The following is a 15,540-nucleotide window of genomic DNA, read 5'->3' on the forward strand; positions in this document are numbered from 1 at the left end:
TTGTCTGTGGTATTCCGAGTAGGATTCCGGTAATTGAATGACTGTGACAGAGTATTTGGACCATTTTCACTGAGAGGATGGGATGTAGCTATCAACCAAGGGTGATGCCTCCAGACGATTAGCCGTGCAGTGACAGCGCATAGGACCATTTTCCCGAGAGGATTGAAAGTAGCCATTGATGATAGTGATGCCCTACATACAGCTTGCCATGGAAAGGAGTAAGAAGGATTGGAAGAGAGAGTAGTGAAGTAGAGTTTCAAGAGGAGCACAGCATCTCCATATGCTTATCTGAAATTCCCACTCTTGATTTACATAAGTATTTCTATCCCTTTTGTTTTCTCTTTATTATTATTCGAAAACCCATAAACTATTTAATCTGCCTAACTGAGATTTACAAGGTGACCATAGCTTGCTTCATACCAACAATCTCTGTGGGATCGACCCTTACTCACGTAAGGTATTACTTGGATGACCCAGTACACTTGCTGGTTAAGTTGAACGAAGTTGTGAACCATGGTATTGGCATCATGTTTTTGGCGCCATTACCAGGGAATGAAAAGCAATGAATTTTGCAAAAATGGAATAACAAAGGAATCACAATTTCGTCCACCAAGTTTTTGGCGCCGTTGCCGGGGATTGTTCGAGTATGGACAACTGACGGTTCATCTTGTTGCTCAGATTAGGTAATTTTCTTTTCAAAAATCTTTTTCAAAATTTTTCTTTTATTTTTCGTTTTTCTAAACTTTATTTTCGAAAATAATAATAATAATAAATAAAAAATCATAAAATCATAAAAACCAAAAATATTTTGTGTTTCTTGTTTGAGTCTTGAGTCAATTTTTAAGTTTGGTGTCAATTGCATGCTTTAAAAATTTTTGCATTTTTTCGAAAATTCCATGCATTCATAGTGTTCTTCATGATCTTCAAGTTGTTCTTGACAAGTCTTCTTGTTTGATCTTGATGTTTTCTTGCTTTGTGTTGTTTGTTGTTTTTCATGTGCATCTTGGCATTCATATTTTCCATGCATTAAAGATTTCTAAGTTTGGTGTCTTGCATGTTTTCTTTGCATTAAAAATTTTTTAAAATTATGTTCTTGATGTTCATCATGATCTTCAAAGTGTTCTTGGTGTTCATCTTGACATTCATAGCATTCTTGCATGCATTCATTGTTTTGATCTAAAAATTTCATGCATTGAGTATTTTTGTTGTTTTTCTCTCTCATAATTAAAAATTCAAAAATAAAGAAAATATCTTTTCCTTATTTTCCTCCAAATTTTCGAAATTTTGGGTTGACTTGGTCAAAAATTATTTTTAAAATTAGTTATTTCTTACAAGTCAAGTCAAAATTTCAATTTTAAAAATCTTATCTTTTCAAAATCATATCTTTTTTCAATTTTTTATTATTTTCGAAAATTTCAAAAATATTTTTCAAATTATTTTCAAAATCTTTTCCTTATCTTTACATCTAATTTTCAAAAATTAGCTAACAATTAATGTGATTGGTTCAAAAATTTGAAGTTTGTTACTTTCTTGTTAAGAAAGGTTCAATCTTTAAGATTCTAGAATCTTATCTTGTAGTTTCTTGTTAGTCAAGTCATTTTAAAAATTAAATCTTTTTCAAAATATCTTTTTATTAAAATTGTTATCTTATCTTTTTATCTTATCTTTTTCAAAAATTTTTATCTTTTTCAAAATTTGATTTCAAAATATCTTATCTAACTTCTTATCTTCTTATCTTTTTCAAATTTGATTTCAAATCTTTTTCAATCAACTAACTAACTTTTTGTTTGTTTCTTATCTTTTTCAAAACCACCTAACTACTTTTCCCTCTCTAATTTTCGAAAATATCTCACCCCTTTTTCAAAAATTCTTTTTAATTAACTAATTGTTTCATGTTTTAAATTTTAATTACATTTTATTTCTAATTTTCGAAAATTACTAACCTCTTTTTTAAAATTATTTTCGAAATTTCCCTTCTCTTTTTTTCTTCTATTTAATTATTTAATTACTAACACTTCTCTTCACCTCTCTTCATTCAAAAATCCGAATCTCCTTCTTCATTCTTTGTAAGACCCAGAATATTTGAAAAGTCTTATTATGATCAAGTCTCAAATCCTACAGTTATTTATAGCCTTAATTTCAGAGATTATTTTATTAAAGATAATTAAGGCAAGTTTTGATTTATTGGATTTGAGATAAGTTATGATTATTATCCAATTTTATAATTTTTGGATTATTCTCTATATTTGAATTATAAAGTTGATAGTTATGAAATAAAAATGATTTTTATATGATTTGGACTAAATGAATTATATTTTAAGATATTAATACTACTATTTTGGAAAATGAAGAAAATAAGTATATTATTTCTAATTATTTGATTTGGGCATTTTATTGAAAGTAATTTATGAAAATTGATGAGCAAATGGTATTTTCTATATATAATTAGTGTTGAATTTAATTTGGGTTTCAATTATTATATCATTCCCAATTTTATGTGAAATTACCAAAATGGCCCTAACCCTAATTTTTGAAAAAAAAAATGAAACCCTAATCCTTCCCAAACCTAGCCGCCGCAACCCTTTCCCCCAAATCAGGCAGCAGCCTCATCCTCCCTCAGCCTAGCAACACACACACACTCAAGAGCTGCAGCAGTAGCCTCCAACCCCTTTCTTCCCCCCAAAATGCAAACACACACATACAAATCAGGGGGAGGACGTCTGAGAGCGCTGAGGGAAAGAGAGGGAGCTTCACTGCGCCGTCGTGTTGCCGTTGTAGGAGAGGAAGTTGCGACCCATTACCACGTGATGGAGGAGAGAACGCGCGCGCAGGGGGAGGAAGGCGCCAGCCCTGTCGCGCCGCCTCTGTTGTCTGTGCTACCGTCGTCGTCCAAGCTCGTCACCGCCAATTGCGTCGTCGCCGCCTCTGCCCAACGCCACCGCAGATGATGGGTCATCGAGAACTGCCACCGTTGCTGCCGTCTTTGTGGGGCTTGATTGTCGTGGTCGCTCCTCACTGCGAAGCCTGTTGCGAGCGCCGCTATCAGCATCGTGCTCCTTGGTTCTGTCGAGGAGCCACTGTGACTGCCTCCTTCTCTGCCGCCGAGGTCCTCCGCCGCTGGGTACAGAGAAGAGCAGCGCCGCGTGAATCAAGGAAAGGAGATGCCTTTCTGCCTCTGCTCCTGGGTTTTGGAATCCGACTAAATGCCGCTGCCGCTGTTGGAGTTTATGTTGCTCTGGCCTTGCCCTGGCTCCATCTTGAACCGTGAGAATCGCTACTACTGGGTAAGCTTTACCCTGTTTCTGGTTCCCTCTTGTTCCATCAATTCGTTTCTACCTAGAAGCATTGTTGCTGACACTAGTTATATTGAATAAAATGGTTATAGTAAGTGACGTTGTCGCTGCCTTTACTGGAGATAGTTGATGGCTCTGTTTGTAGATTTCTGTTGCAACTAATGTTCATTTTGGGGACAGCTTCATCTGCTGCTGGAACCACTAACGTAACAGACTGAGTCACGGTGATTCTGGCTGCCAAGGGCGATTCTGTGACTGTCAGAACCACCGTTGAGGCTTCTGTTCTTTGGTTCAGACGTTATTCTTTAGCTACAGTAAGTACCTTTGTATTGAAACTTCCCCGTTCATATCCCGTTATGTGTCTTAAGGATTTCGCAATGATAATGTTTTCTAGGATTAAGTTATCGGAGCCATATGTTGCGCGCAAGGGTTGTCCTTGCTGCTGCGAGGGTAAACAAAGCTGTGATGTAAGCTGCCGATAAATTCAGGTTGATTGAGAGTTTCGGTGACGCGTTTGGATTATGAATTTGTGTTTTGAGGTAGGGGCGCTTTCCAAAAACTATAGTTTACTATTGGAATTATTACATATGGATACTGATGTGAGATATTGTGTATTTAGTGATTGTATCTGCCTTATGTATTATTTGATTGACTCGAATGATTATGGATGTTGGTTTGGCTGAATTTGTTGTGCGGCTTGTGAAATGTAATGTTTGAAGTTGATTCTTTAAAGTTCTGAATCTGAGTTTAATCCGTTGAGGATTGATTTGATTTGAGCCAATTATTTTAATGATGTGGAAAGTCGAATGCACTTTTGAATTCAACTTGGTTTATTTTAATTGATTTGGTTTTGGACAAATGATTTGTTATTGAACCATTTCTTTAAAGCTTTGGAAATGAGTTATATTGATTGATATTGAGTTGATTTTGAAATGATTTCCTTGAGATACGCCACTGAGGCGATTGTTGGATTTAGCTTGCTTTAAATTGATTTCTGGTTTTGAGCTGTTGAAAAGGAATGAGAAATGGTTTAGTTGGGACCCGAACCGGGTGGCAAAAGTCCAAGTTTTAGGGGAGGTGCTGCCGAAATTTTTGCAAAATCCTAGTCTTGTTTGAAAAGTTATTTAAAAATGGTTGGATTTGAGAAATTGTATTATTTGATTTATTAAGAGGATATTTATGTTTTCAAGCTTAATTTATTTAATGAACCTTATACGTTGAGTTCGGCTTATTTAGAACTGAACTATTTTTACCGTTTGAATTACTGAAGGAAAGAATGATGCTCTAATATTGATTTTAATATAAAAAGGAGTTTTTAGTGATTTTAAAGGAATCTAGACTTTTGATTGAGTAACTAAGTTTGAGGCATTTTGGAAGAGTTAGAAAAATGGGTTCTAAAAAGAAACCTGAAAGTGGTTTGATTCAAATGAACCGGTTCCGTTTCAAATGAGTTGATTTTTGGACCGGGTTGGAACTTGTGATTTTGTATGGCCGGTTTTATAGTAAATTCAGTTTTATTTACTTGAACCGAGAAATCTATGATTTTAAGAGTTTCAATGAATTTTAAGGAATTGATATAGGTTGACCTTCCCTAAAGACTTGGGACTCTGCCGAGAAACTTTTGTTATAAAATCCCATTGTTGGATGGGTGATTTTGAATGCTTTGAAATAAATCCTTAACTTGCCATGGTTTTGGAAGTTTTGGAAAGAGAATGCCGAGAGTGGCTTTGTTTTAAAAAGGGAACTCACTTTGAGTAAAATTTGGCTTATGAGCCTGAGATGATTTGAGAAATGAGATCCTTTAAAGCCAAGGCTGAAAAGAGTTGAAATTTGATTTCAAAGTGAAATGGCTTGAGAAAAGTGATTTATGGCTTAAATGCCGGTTTTATGAATTTGATGATGTTGGATGATGGAAGTAATGTTTTTGTTATGGGCCAGAATGGCTGTGTATGATTATGAATATTGGTTGGTTCTGGATTGAACCGTGAGCCGGATGGCTGAGATGGATGGTGATCCATGATTGAATATAAATGCATGTATGCAATTGAATGATTTGTGAATTTAAGCCGAATGGCTGAGATGAAAGTTGTAAGCGAGTATGCTTGTGTTTTCTCTCTGATTGTAAGGGTGACAGGGCACCGATACCCTCTAATGGCGACAGGGCGCATATACCCTCTAATGGCGACAGGGCGCAGATACCCTCTAATGATAATAATGCGCAACAGAGAGACTGTATCCGGGTTAGCTACCGGACACGTCGGGTTGGCTTGGTAACCGACAGATGATATCATCAGCCACTAGGGACAGACATGCATCATATGCATCTATGTGACATTGTTTGGGTATGCATATTGTACTTGGTTTGTCTATGTGATTAACTGCTAATTGTTCTACTTGCAATAACTGTTTGTTTGTGTTTGCATCTTCCTACTTGTGTTTGCATCTGGAACTCTGTTGGATTGTGGTGGATTGGTTGTGGTTGGATTGTTTGGGCCTAGGGCCGTGGTTGAATGAGATGGACCGATGGTTGATTTCGGTTTTGTGGTTCTGGTTTGGAATAAAATATGAAAGGTTATTTTGGTTCAGTATAGATAAACCTTTTTGAAATGCTTTGATGTTTTGAGAATTGAACGGTTCCTCTTTCAGAAAAGATTTCTGACTTTACTTTTATTGTAAACTGTTGTTTTTGAAAAGAAGCATAAGATGGTTATTAATCACTGGTACGGTTTATCTTCATGTATCCTATTACAGTAATTCCCAAAAACCCCCTACTGAGAACCCTTTCGAGGATGATGTTCTCACCCCTTACATTTTTCCCCTTTCAGGATATAGGCGCAGAAGTTACGAAGAATTTATTTAGTTATTGTTGTGATGCTCTGTATGGCCTTAGTTATTATTTATTGTACCCTCGCCTTTAACTTGATATATTCTGTAAGAGGGATAGGAATTGTATTGGTTACTATTTGTAATATTATTTATATATATGTATGTATATATATATGGATGTACTCTTTATGAGTCTCTATAAGTTGTATGGTATGTATGGATATTCGTTGTATAGTAAAAGTATTTTTGGGAGCGGTAATGCGGTTTAAAGTTTTAAACAGGCTCATATTTTAGTATTAAATAGTATAAGTGTCGTCGTAATGTCCGAGCTATCAGAGTTGCGCAGCCGGAAGCGTGAGCTTTGGTAGTTAGGGTGTTACATTATGGTATCAGAGCAGTTCTTCCTGTAGAGCCTGAGGAATGGACTGACTATGCTTCAATTGCATACTCTGAGCGTTTGTCATGTATTAGGTCTTGTCGAATGACGAGAATTAGAGCTTTATGCACATGACGATCTATTGATTAACGTTGTTAGTCTTGCATTACATAATTCTTGGTATTAAGTTTGGTCGGCTTAATACTAGTGAATTATGTATATGAAAGCACTGATGGGTTATCATAGATAAAATGCGAGTTTTGAGTAAAGCGAATTGCGGGTTTTGGGAGCGTTAAAAACTATTTCTCGAGGCTATTCAGTTGTGTGTCTTGAGTCCTATTTGAGTCGACCTGTTCTTTCATATCCTAACTTGAAGTTCTTGTTTACTAACCCTCTTGAAAAGTAGTTTGATTTTCTCATCTCTATTCCTCTATTCATATGCCTTCTTGATTGATCTTAATTGCATATGCTTGTTTGGAATCCTTGTTGCATCTGTCTTCCTCAGTTTGAGTTCTTCTTGATTCACGTATTCTTTGATATAGCTTTGAACTTGTCTTGACGTGCTGTGACTTTTAACTCCAGGTTCCGAATTCATTCTTAAAGAACTTGTTGATTCTGTTTTCCTCTTATTTGACAATGATTACAGCTAATTTTGAAATTTTCACAAAAGTTGCTGTTGATTTGATATATACTTATCTACACATGTGGAACTTGAAGATTTCTTATACAGTTTAATGATTATTTATTTCTAATACACCGCCTGTGTTTTTACTGGTTTACGGAACTACATTTACTTTAAAATTCAATTTGACTTTCTAGTAATTTTACTACGGTTCCAACACACATCTTCATTTGATTAGGTATTTGGATATTTTTCAGAATTTTGGAAAGGAAAGCTTTTTCACTTTTATCCCAGTTGAGTCTCGTTTGATAAGCTTTACTTAACTTATTTTGAATTGAGTTTGATTTAGCATGCTATATGATTTATGCCATTGTTGTTCTTTTGAGAGTGTTTGACTCATAGCTTTCTTCCTATGAACGGACTAAATTCTCTACTAAACCTTCCATCTATATGAATATCATACTTGACGTTATTTTTAACTAATCTTTTACAATTTGTGAACATTATCATTGATCTTGGTTTATCCAATCTTGTGAATCTCATTCTTATGTGAGTTAGTTTGATTCGTTTCAAAATAGTGCACCATTTATATATCCTCTCATTATCTTTACAAAAATTTTTAGTCGAAGATTTATCCTTGAGAAATTACTAATGATTGAGTTGTCTTTTCCTACGACTTTTCTTTTGGGTCAATTGGAAGCTTGTTGGATGTTTCACGACTAGTGAATCTTGTTTGAACTACCTTGATTTAAAACCCTCTCTTGCATGACTTGACTCTTTTTAAGTACATCCTAATTTTCTTGAATATCCTTCTGAGATGGTGATTTCAAGTATACTTTGGATTCTTGTTTCGGGCTTTTTGAACTTTTGAATTCTCTTTGAAAAGGTTCTAAACTGAATTTATTTTTCTGTTGCTTGATTGAAATTGAAGCCATTGTTCAATTTTGACAAAGATGATTTAAAGTTGACATGTGCTATTTTAAATGAAGTTTTGAGAAGCTTCCTTGGTTAGTGGAAACATGTCCGTTTGTAACACACTACTTGTTTCCTTTACCAGATTGTAAGCGAATTTTTACCTTGGAATTTCTTTTCTAAAAAGAGTTTAACTCCTCTTTTGTCCTTGCTATAAATGTTATACACGCTTGTTTGAATATGGACTTTGATGATTTTTTTAACAAACATTTGATTCTTCTTCCGAGTTTTATGAATTGCTTTTGGTTAAGTTGTGCTTCTAATTACCTTTCTAACATATCTGGGAAAATATTTTAGCTCTTAGCCAAACTGGTGTGCATTTTGTTTTCAAAATTTTGCATGATCTGCTTCAACCTAAAATTGTATTACAGCAAGCCACGTTATTGCTTTTGTTATTCGCTTGGAGAATGTTTGTTACTTAACTTTTCTTCTAAATTGCGAAGTGATTTTTGCAAGTTTTCGATTCTTTTGTGAACAATGCATTCGGAAGTATTTTAATCATGCTCTTGAGTTATGTGAGCTTTGTCTTGGGTTTAAAATCTTCTCTTCTGCAAACCTCATGCTTCTTCGGCTCAGCTTGAAATTATTTCAAACTGATGCACTGATTTTTCTGCTTATTGGTCTTGTTGAATTTCTTTGATCCAAGGGTCATCTTTGAGGTTGTCAGTTGATTTATTTCTAGCAAACTTCATTTGCTTGATCATCCTTGTTGTCTGGGATTGGATACATTCCCTCGGATCTATGAGTACTATCCTTGACATTTGACTCTCCTTTCTAAATCTTGTATCCTTCTGAGTAAACTCGAGAATTATTTTGATATCACGTGCGACTTGTAGACGTAGTAACGCGATGCGTTAGTTCTTTAGGACGTGATATATGTATACGAAAGGTGAAGCGGTAGGTGTGCAACGTTGAGTTGTGGGTGATTTATTTCTTGCGAGCGGGTTTGCGATCGTTAGGCTAATGATCGAATTTGGGGTTTGTAAAGTGCTTGATGGAGTTGGAAAGTTGAGACTTGAGGTTGATATGAGATTAGTGTGCGGAGGTTAAGCACGTCGTTTTAACTCCATCCTGTTTTATAGCCTTTAATGCTTTGCCCTTCTATCACATGATTGACCCATGTTAACTTTTGTATTGAGCCTACCTTGTAACGTTTGCTTTGCAATCACACTCCTACCTTTACATCCTTATGCTTATGACAATCAAAGTATTTGAAAATCGTATATATGATTATATTTTGAGATATTTTTGCTTCTTTCTTAAATGTGTTCAAGGGTGAACTGTTATGGAATTTCTTTCATTTTGTAACAATTTTCGAGGGCGAAAATTTTTATAAGGTGGGTAGAATGTAAGACCCAGAATATTTGAAAAGTCTTATTATGATCAAGTCTCAAATCCTACAGTTATTTATAGCCTTAATTTCAGAGATTATTTTATTAAAGATAATTAAGGCAAGTTTTGATTTATTGGATTTGAGATAAGTTATGATTATTATCCAATTTTATAATTTTTGGATTATTCTCTATATTTGAATTATAAAGTTGATAGTTATGAAATAAAAATGATTTTTATATGATTTGGACTAAATGAATTATATTTTAAGATATTAATACTACTATTTTGGAAAATGAAGAAAATAAGTATATTATTTCTAATTATTTGATTTGGGCATTTTATTGAAAGTAATTTGTGAAAATTGATGAGCAAATGGTATTTTCTATATACAATTAGTGTTGAATTTAATTTGGGTTTCAATTATTATATCATTCCCAATTTTATGTGAAATTACCAAAATGGCCCTAACCCTAATTTTTGAAAAAAAAATGAAACCCTAATCCTTCCCAAACCTAGCCGCCGCAACCCTTTCCCCCAAATCAGGCAGCAGCCTCATCCTCCCTCAGCCTAGCACACACACACACTCAAGAGCTACAGCAGTAGCCTCCAACCCCTTTCTTCCCCCCAAAATGCAAACACACACATACAAATCAGGGGGAGGACGTCTGAGAGCGCTGAGGGAAAGAGAGGGAGCTTCACTGCGCCGTCGTGTTGCCGTTGTAGGAGAGGAAGTTGCGACCCATTACCACGTGATGGAGGAGAGAACGCGCGCGCAGGGGGAGGAAGGCGCCAGCCCTGTCGCGCCGCCTCTGTTGTCTGTGCTACCGTCGTCGTCCAAGCTCGTCACCGCCAATTGCGTCGTCGCCGCCTCTGCCCAACGCCACCGCAGATGATGGGTCATCGAGAACTGCCACCGTTGCTGCCGTCTTTGTGGGGCTTGATTGTCGTGGTCGCTCCTCACTGCGAAGCCTGTTGCGAGCGCCGCTATCAGCATCGTGCTCCTTGGTTCTGTCGAGGAGCCACTGTGACTGCCTCCTTCTCTGCCGCCGAGGTCCTCCGCCGCTGGGTACAGAGAAGAGCAGCGCCGCGTGAATCAAGGAAAGGAGATGCCTTTCTGCCTCTGCTCCTGGGTTTTGGAATCCGACTAAATGCCGCTGCCGCTGTTGGAGTTTATGTTGCTCTGGCCTTGCCCTGGCTCCATCTTGAACCGTGAGAATCGCTACTACTGGGTAAGCTTTACCCTGTTTCTGGTTCCCTCTTGTTCCATCAATTCGTTTCTACCTAGAAGCATTGTTGCTGACACTAGTTATATTGAATAAAATGGTTATAGTAAGTGACGTTGTCGCTGCCTTTACTGGAGATAGTTGATGGCTCTATTTGTAGATTTCTGTTGCAACTAATGTTCATTTTGGGGACAGCTTCATCTGCTGCTGGAACCACTAACGTAACAGACTGAGTCACGGTGATTCTGGCTGCCAAGGGCGATTCTGTGACTGTCAGAACCACCGTTGAGGCTTCTGTTCTTTGGTTCAGACGTTATTCTTTAGTTACAGTAAGTACCTTTGTATTGAAACTTCCCCGTTCATATCCCGTTATGTGTCTTAAGGATTTCGCAATGATAATGTTTTCTAGGATTAAGTTATCGGAGCCATATGTTGCGCGCAAGGGTTGTCCTTGCTGCTGCGAGGGTAAACAAAGCTGTGATGTAAGCTGCCGATAAATTCAGGTTGATTGAGAGTTTCGGTGACGCGTTTGGATTATGAATTTGTGTTTTGAGGTAGGGGCGCTTTCCAAAAACTATAGTTTACTATTGGAATTATTACATATGGATACTGATGTGAGATATTGTGTATTTAGTGATTGTATCTGCCTTATGTATTATTTGATTGACTCGAATGATTATGGATGTTGGTTTGGCTGAATTTGTTGTGCGGCTTGTGAAATGTAATGTTTGAAGTTGATTCTTTAAAGTTCTGAATCTGAGTTTAATCCGTTGAGGATTGATTTGATTTGAGCCAATTATTTTAATGATGTGGAAAGTCGAATGCACTTTTGAATTCAACTTGGTTTATTTTAATTGATTTGGTTTTGGACAAATGATTTGTTATTGAACCATTTCTTTAAAGCTTTGGAAATGAGTTATATTGATTGATATTGAGTTGATTTTGAAATGATTTCCTTGAGATACGCCACTGAGGCGATTGTTGGATTTAGCTTGCTTTAAATTGATTTCTGGTTTTGAGCTGTTGAAAAGGAATGAGAAATGGTTTAGTTGGGACCCGAACCGGGTGGCAAAAGTCCAAGTTTTAGGGGAGGTGCTGTCGAAATTTTTGCAAAATCCTAGTCTTGTTTGAAAAGTTATTTAAAAATGGTTGGATTTGAGAAATTGTATTATTTGATTTATTAAGAGGATATTTATGTTTTCAAGCTTAATTTATTTAATGAACCTTATACGTTGAGTTCGGCTTATTTAGAACTGAACTATTTTTACCGTTTGAATTACTGAAGGAAAGAATGATGCTCTAATATTGATTTTAATATAAAAAGGAGTTTTTAGTGATTTCAAAGGAATCTAGACTTTTGATTGAGTAACTAAGTTTGAGGCATTTTGGAAGAGTTAGAAAAATGGGTTCTAAAAAGAAACCTGAAAGTGGTTTGATTCAAATGAACCGGTTCCGTTTCAAATGAGTTGATTTTTGGACCGGGTTGGAACTTGTGATTTTGTATGGCCGGTTTTATAGTAAATTCAGTTTTATTTACTTGAACCGAGAAATCTATGATTTTAAGAGTTTCAATGAATTTTAAGGAATTGATATAGGTTGACCTTCCCTAAAGACTTGGGACTCTGCCGAGAAACTTTTGTTATAAAATCCCATTGTTGGATGGGTGATTTTGAATGCTTTGAAATAAATCCTTAACTTGCCATGGTTTTGGAAGTTTTGGAAAGAGAATGCCGAGAGTGGCTTTGTTTTAAAAAGGGAACTCACTTTGAGTAAAATTTGGCTTATGAGCCTGAGATGATTTGAGAAATGAGATCCTTTAAAGCCAAGGCTGAAAAGAGTTGAAATTTGATTTCAAAGTGAAATGGCTTGAGAAAAGTGATTTATGGCTTAAATGCCGGTTTTATGAATTTGATGATGTTGGATGATGGAAGTAATGTTTTTGTTATGGGCCAGAATGGCTGTGTATGATTATGAATATTGGTTGGTTCTGGATTGAACCGTGAGCCGGATGGCTGAGATGGATGGTGATCCATGATTGAATATAAATGCATGTATGCAATTGAATGATTTGTGAATTTAAGCCGAATGGCTGAGATGAAAGTTGTAAGCGAGTATGCTTGTGTTTTCTCTCTGATTGTAAGGGTGACAGGGCACCGATACCCTCTAATGGCGACAGGGCGCATATACCCTCTAATGGCGACAGGGCGCAGATACCCTCTAATGATAATAATGCGCAACAGAGAGACTGTATCCGGGTTAGCTACCGGACACGTCGGGTTGGCTTGGTAACCGACAGATGATATCATCAGCCACTAGGGACAGACATGCATCATATGCATCTATGTGACATTGTTTGGGTATGCATATTGTACTTGGTTTGTCTATGTGATTAACTGCTAATTGTTCTACTTGCAATAACTGTTTGTTTGTGTTTGCATCTTCCTACTTGTGTTTGCATCTGGAACTCTGTTGGATTGTGGTGGATTGGTTGTGGTTGGATTGTTTGGGCCTAGGGCCGTGGTTGAATGAGATGGACCGATGGTTGATTTCGGTTTTGTGGTTCTGGTTTGGAATAAAATATGAAAGGTTATTTTGGTTCAGTATAGATAAACCTTTTTGAAATGCTTTGATGTTTTGAGAATTGAACGGTTCCTCTTTCAGAAAAGATTTCTGACTTTACTTTTATTGTAAACTGTTGTTTTTGAAAAGAAGCATAAGATGGTTATTAATCACTGGTACGGTTTATCTTCATGTATCCTATTACAGTAATTCCCAAAAACCCCCTACTGAGAACCCTTTCGAGGATGATGTTCTCACCCCTTACATTTTTCCCCTTTCAGGATATGGGCGCAGAAGTTACGAAGAATTTATTTAGTTATTGTTGTGATGCTCTGTATGGCCTTAGTTATTATTTATTGTACCCTCGCCTTTAACTTGATATATTCTGTAAGAGGGATAGGAATTGTATTGGTTACTATTTGTAATATTATTTATATATATGTATGTATATATATATGGATGTACTCTTTATGAGTCTCTATAAGTTGTATGGTATGTATGGATATTCGTTGTATAGTAAAAGTATTTTTGGGAGCGGTAATGCGGTTTAAAGTTTTAAACAGGCTCATATTTTAGTATTAAATAGTATAAGTGTCGTCGTAATGTCCGAGCTATCAGAGTTGCGCAGCCGGAAGCGTGAGCTTTGGTAGTTAGGGTGTTACATTATGGTATCAGAGCAGTTCTTCCTGTAGAGCCTGAGGAATGGACTGACTATGCTTCAATTGCATACTCTGAGCGTTTGTCATGTATTAGGTCTTGTCGAATGACGAGAATTAGAGCTTTATGCACATGACGATCTATTGATTAACGTTGTTAGTCTTGCATTACATAATTCTTGGTATTAAGTTTGGCCGGCTTAATACTAGTGAATTATGTATATGAAAGCACTGATGGGTTATCATAGATAAAATGCGAGTTTTGAGTAAAGCGAATCGCGGGTTTTGGGAGCGTTAAAAACTATTTCTCGAGGCTATTCAGTTGTGTGTCTTGAGTCCTATTTGAGTCGACCTGTTCTTTCATATCCTAACTTGAAGTTCTTGTTTACTAACCCTCTTGAAAAGTAGTTTGATTTTCTCATCTCTATTCCTCTATTCATATGCCTTCTTGATTGATCTTAATTGCATATGCTTGTTTGGAATCCTTGTTGCATCTGTCTTCCTCAGTTTGAGTTCTTCTTGATTCACGTATTCTTCCTGATCACCTTGTGGCTCCATGAGAGCCACTGTCAAGCTATTGACATTAAAGAAGCGCTTGTTGGGAGGCAACCCAATTTTATCTAATTTTTATTTTATTATATTTCATTGTTATTTTATGTTTTATTAGGTACATGATCATGAAGAGTCACGAAAAAATCATAAAAATTAAAAACAGAATCAAAAACAGCAGAAGAAAAAAATTCACACCCTGGAGGATGCACAGGCTGGCGTTCAACGCCAGTAAGATGCATCTGGCCGGCGTTCAACGCCAGAACAGAGCACCATTCTGGCGCTGAACGCCAGAAACAAGCAACATTCTGGCGCTGAACGCCAGGAATGTGCCTAGAGAAGGAAAGTGGTGCACGAAATTGTGATCATCAATGGCGCCATCAACATGGTACGCTCATTGCAATCTCAACTCTTCATCACAACTCCGCACAACTAACCAGCAAGTGCACTGGGTCGTCCAAGTAATAAACCTTACGCGAGTAAGGGTCGATCCCACGGAGATTGTTGGTATGAAGCAAGCTATGGTCACCTTGTAAATCTTAGTTAGGCAGACTCAAATGGTTATGAACGATATATGAATAAAACATAAAGATAAAGATAGAGATACTTATGTAATTCATTGGTGGGAATTTCAGATAAGCGCATGAAGATGCTGTGTCCGTTCCGTCTCTCTGCTTTCCTACTGTCTTCATCCAATCCTTCTTACTCCTTTCCATGGCAAGCTTATGCAAGGGTTTCACCGTTGTCAGTGGCTACCTCCCATCCTCTCAGTGGAAATGTTCAACGCACCCTGTCACGGCACGGCTATCCATCTGTCGGTTCTCGATCAGGCCGGAATAGAATCCATTGATTCTTTTGCGTCTGTCACTAACGCCCCGCCCTCAGGAGTTTGAAGCACGTCACAGTCATTCAATCATTGAATCCTACTCAGAATACCACAGACAAGGTTAGACCTTCCGGATTCTCTTGAATGCCGCCATCAGTTCTTGCCTATACCACGAAGACTCTGATCTCACGGAATGGCTGGCTCGGTTGTCAGGCGAGCACTCGGTTGTCAGGCGAGCACTCGGTTGTCAGGCGATCAACCATGCATCGTGTATCAGGAATCCAAGAGATATTCACCCAATCT

The 15,540-nt window shown here is 37.0% G+C and overlaps 2 long non-coding RNA genes across 4 annotated transcripts; both read left to right on the forward strand.

Moving 5' to 3' along the window:
- Positions 1 to 2,472: 2,472 nt before the first annotated feature.
- LOC130969247 (uncharacterized) lies at positions 2,473 to 9,496 on the forward strand. Of its 3 annotated transcripts, none has more exons than XR_009081826.1 (3): positions 2,473 to 3,284; positions 3,386 to 3,607; positions 3,688 to 9,496. It is a non-coding gene; the product is annotated as an uncharacterized LOC130969247 (long non-coding RNA). The 3 variants fall into 3 exon arrangements; XR_009081827.1 differs by having other exon boundaries at positions 2,474 to 3,284; positions 3,439 to 3,607; XR_009081825.1 differs by having other exon boundaries at positions 2,478 to 3,284; positions 3,474 to 3,607; positions 3,688 to 9,495.
- Positions 9,497 to 9,770: 274 nt separating this feature from the next.
- LOC130968288 (uncharacterized) lies at positions 9,771 to 14,517 on the forward strand. Its single transcript, XR_009081576.1, has 3 exons — positions 9,771 to 10,653; positions 10,843 to 11,201; positions 13,488 to 14,517. It is a non-coding gene; the product is annotated as an uncharacterized LOC130968288 (long non-coding RNA).
- Positions 14,518 to 15,540: the final 1,023 nt, after the last annotated feature.

The sequence above is a fragment of the Arachis stenosperma genome, chromosome 3 (assembly GCF_014773155.1).
Source record: "Arachis stenosperma cultivar V10309 chromosome 3, arast.V10309.gnm1.PFL2, whole genome shotgun sequence".
Lineage (NCBI taxonomy): Eukaryota > Viridiplantae > Streptophyta > Magnoliopsida > Fabales > Fabaceae > Arachis > Arachis stenosperma.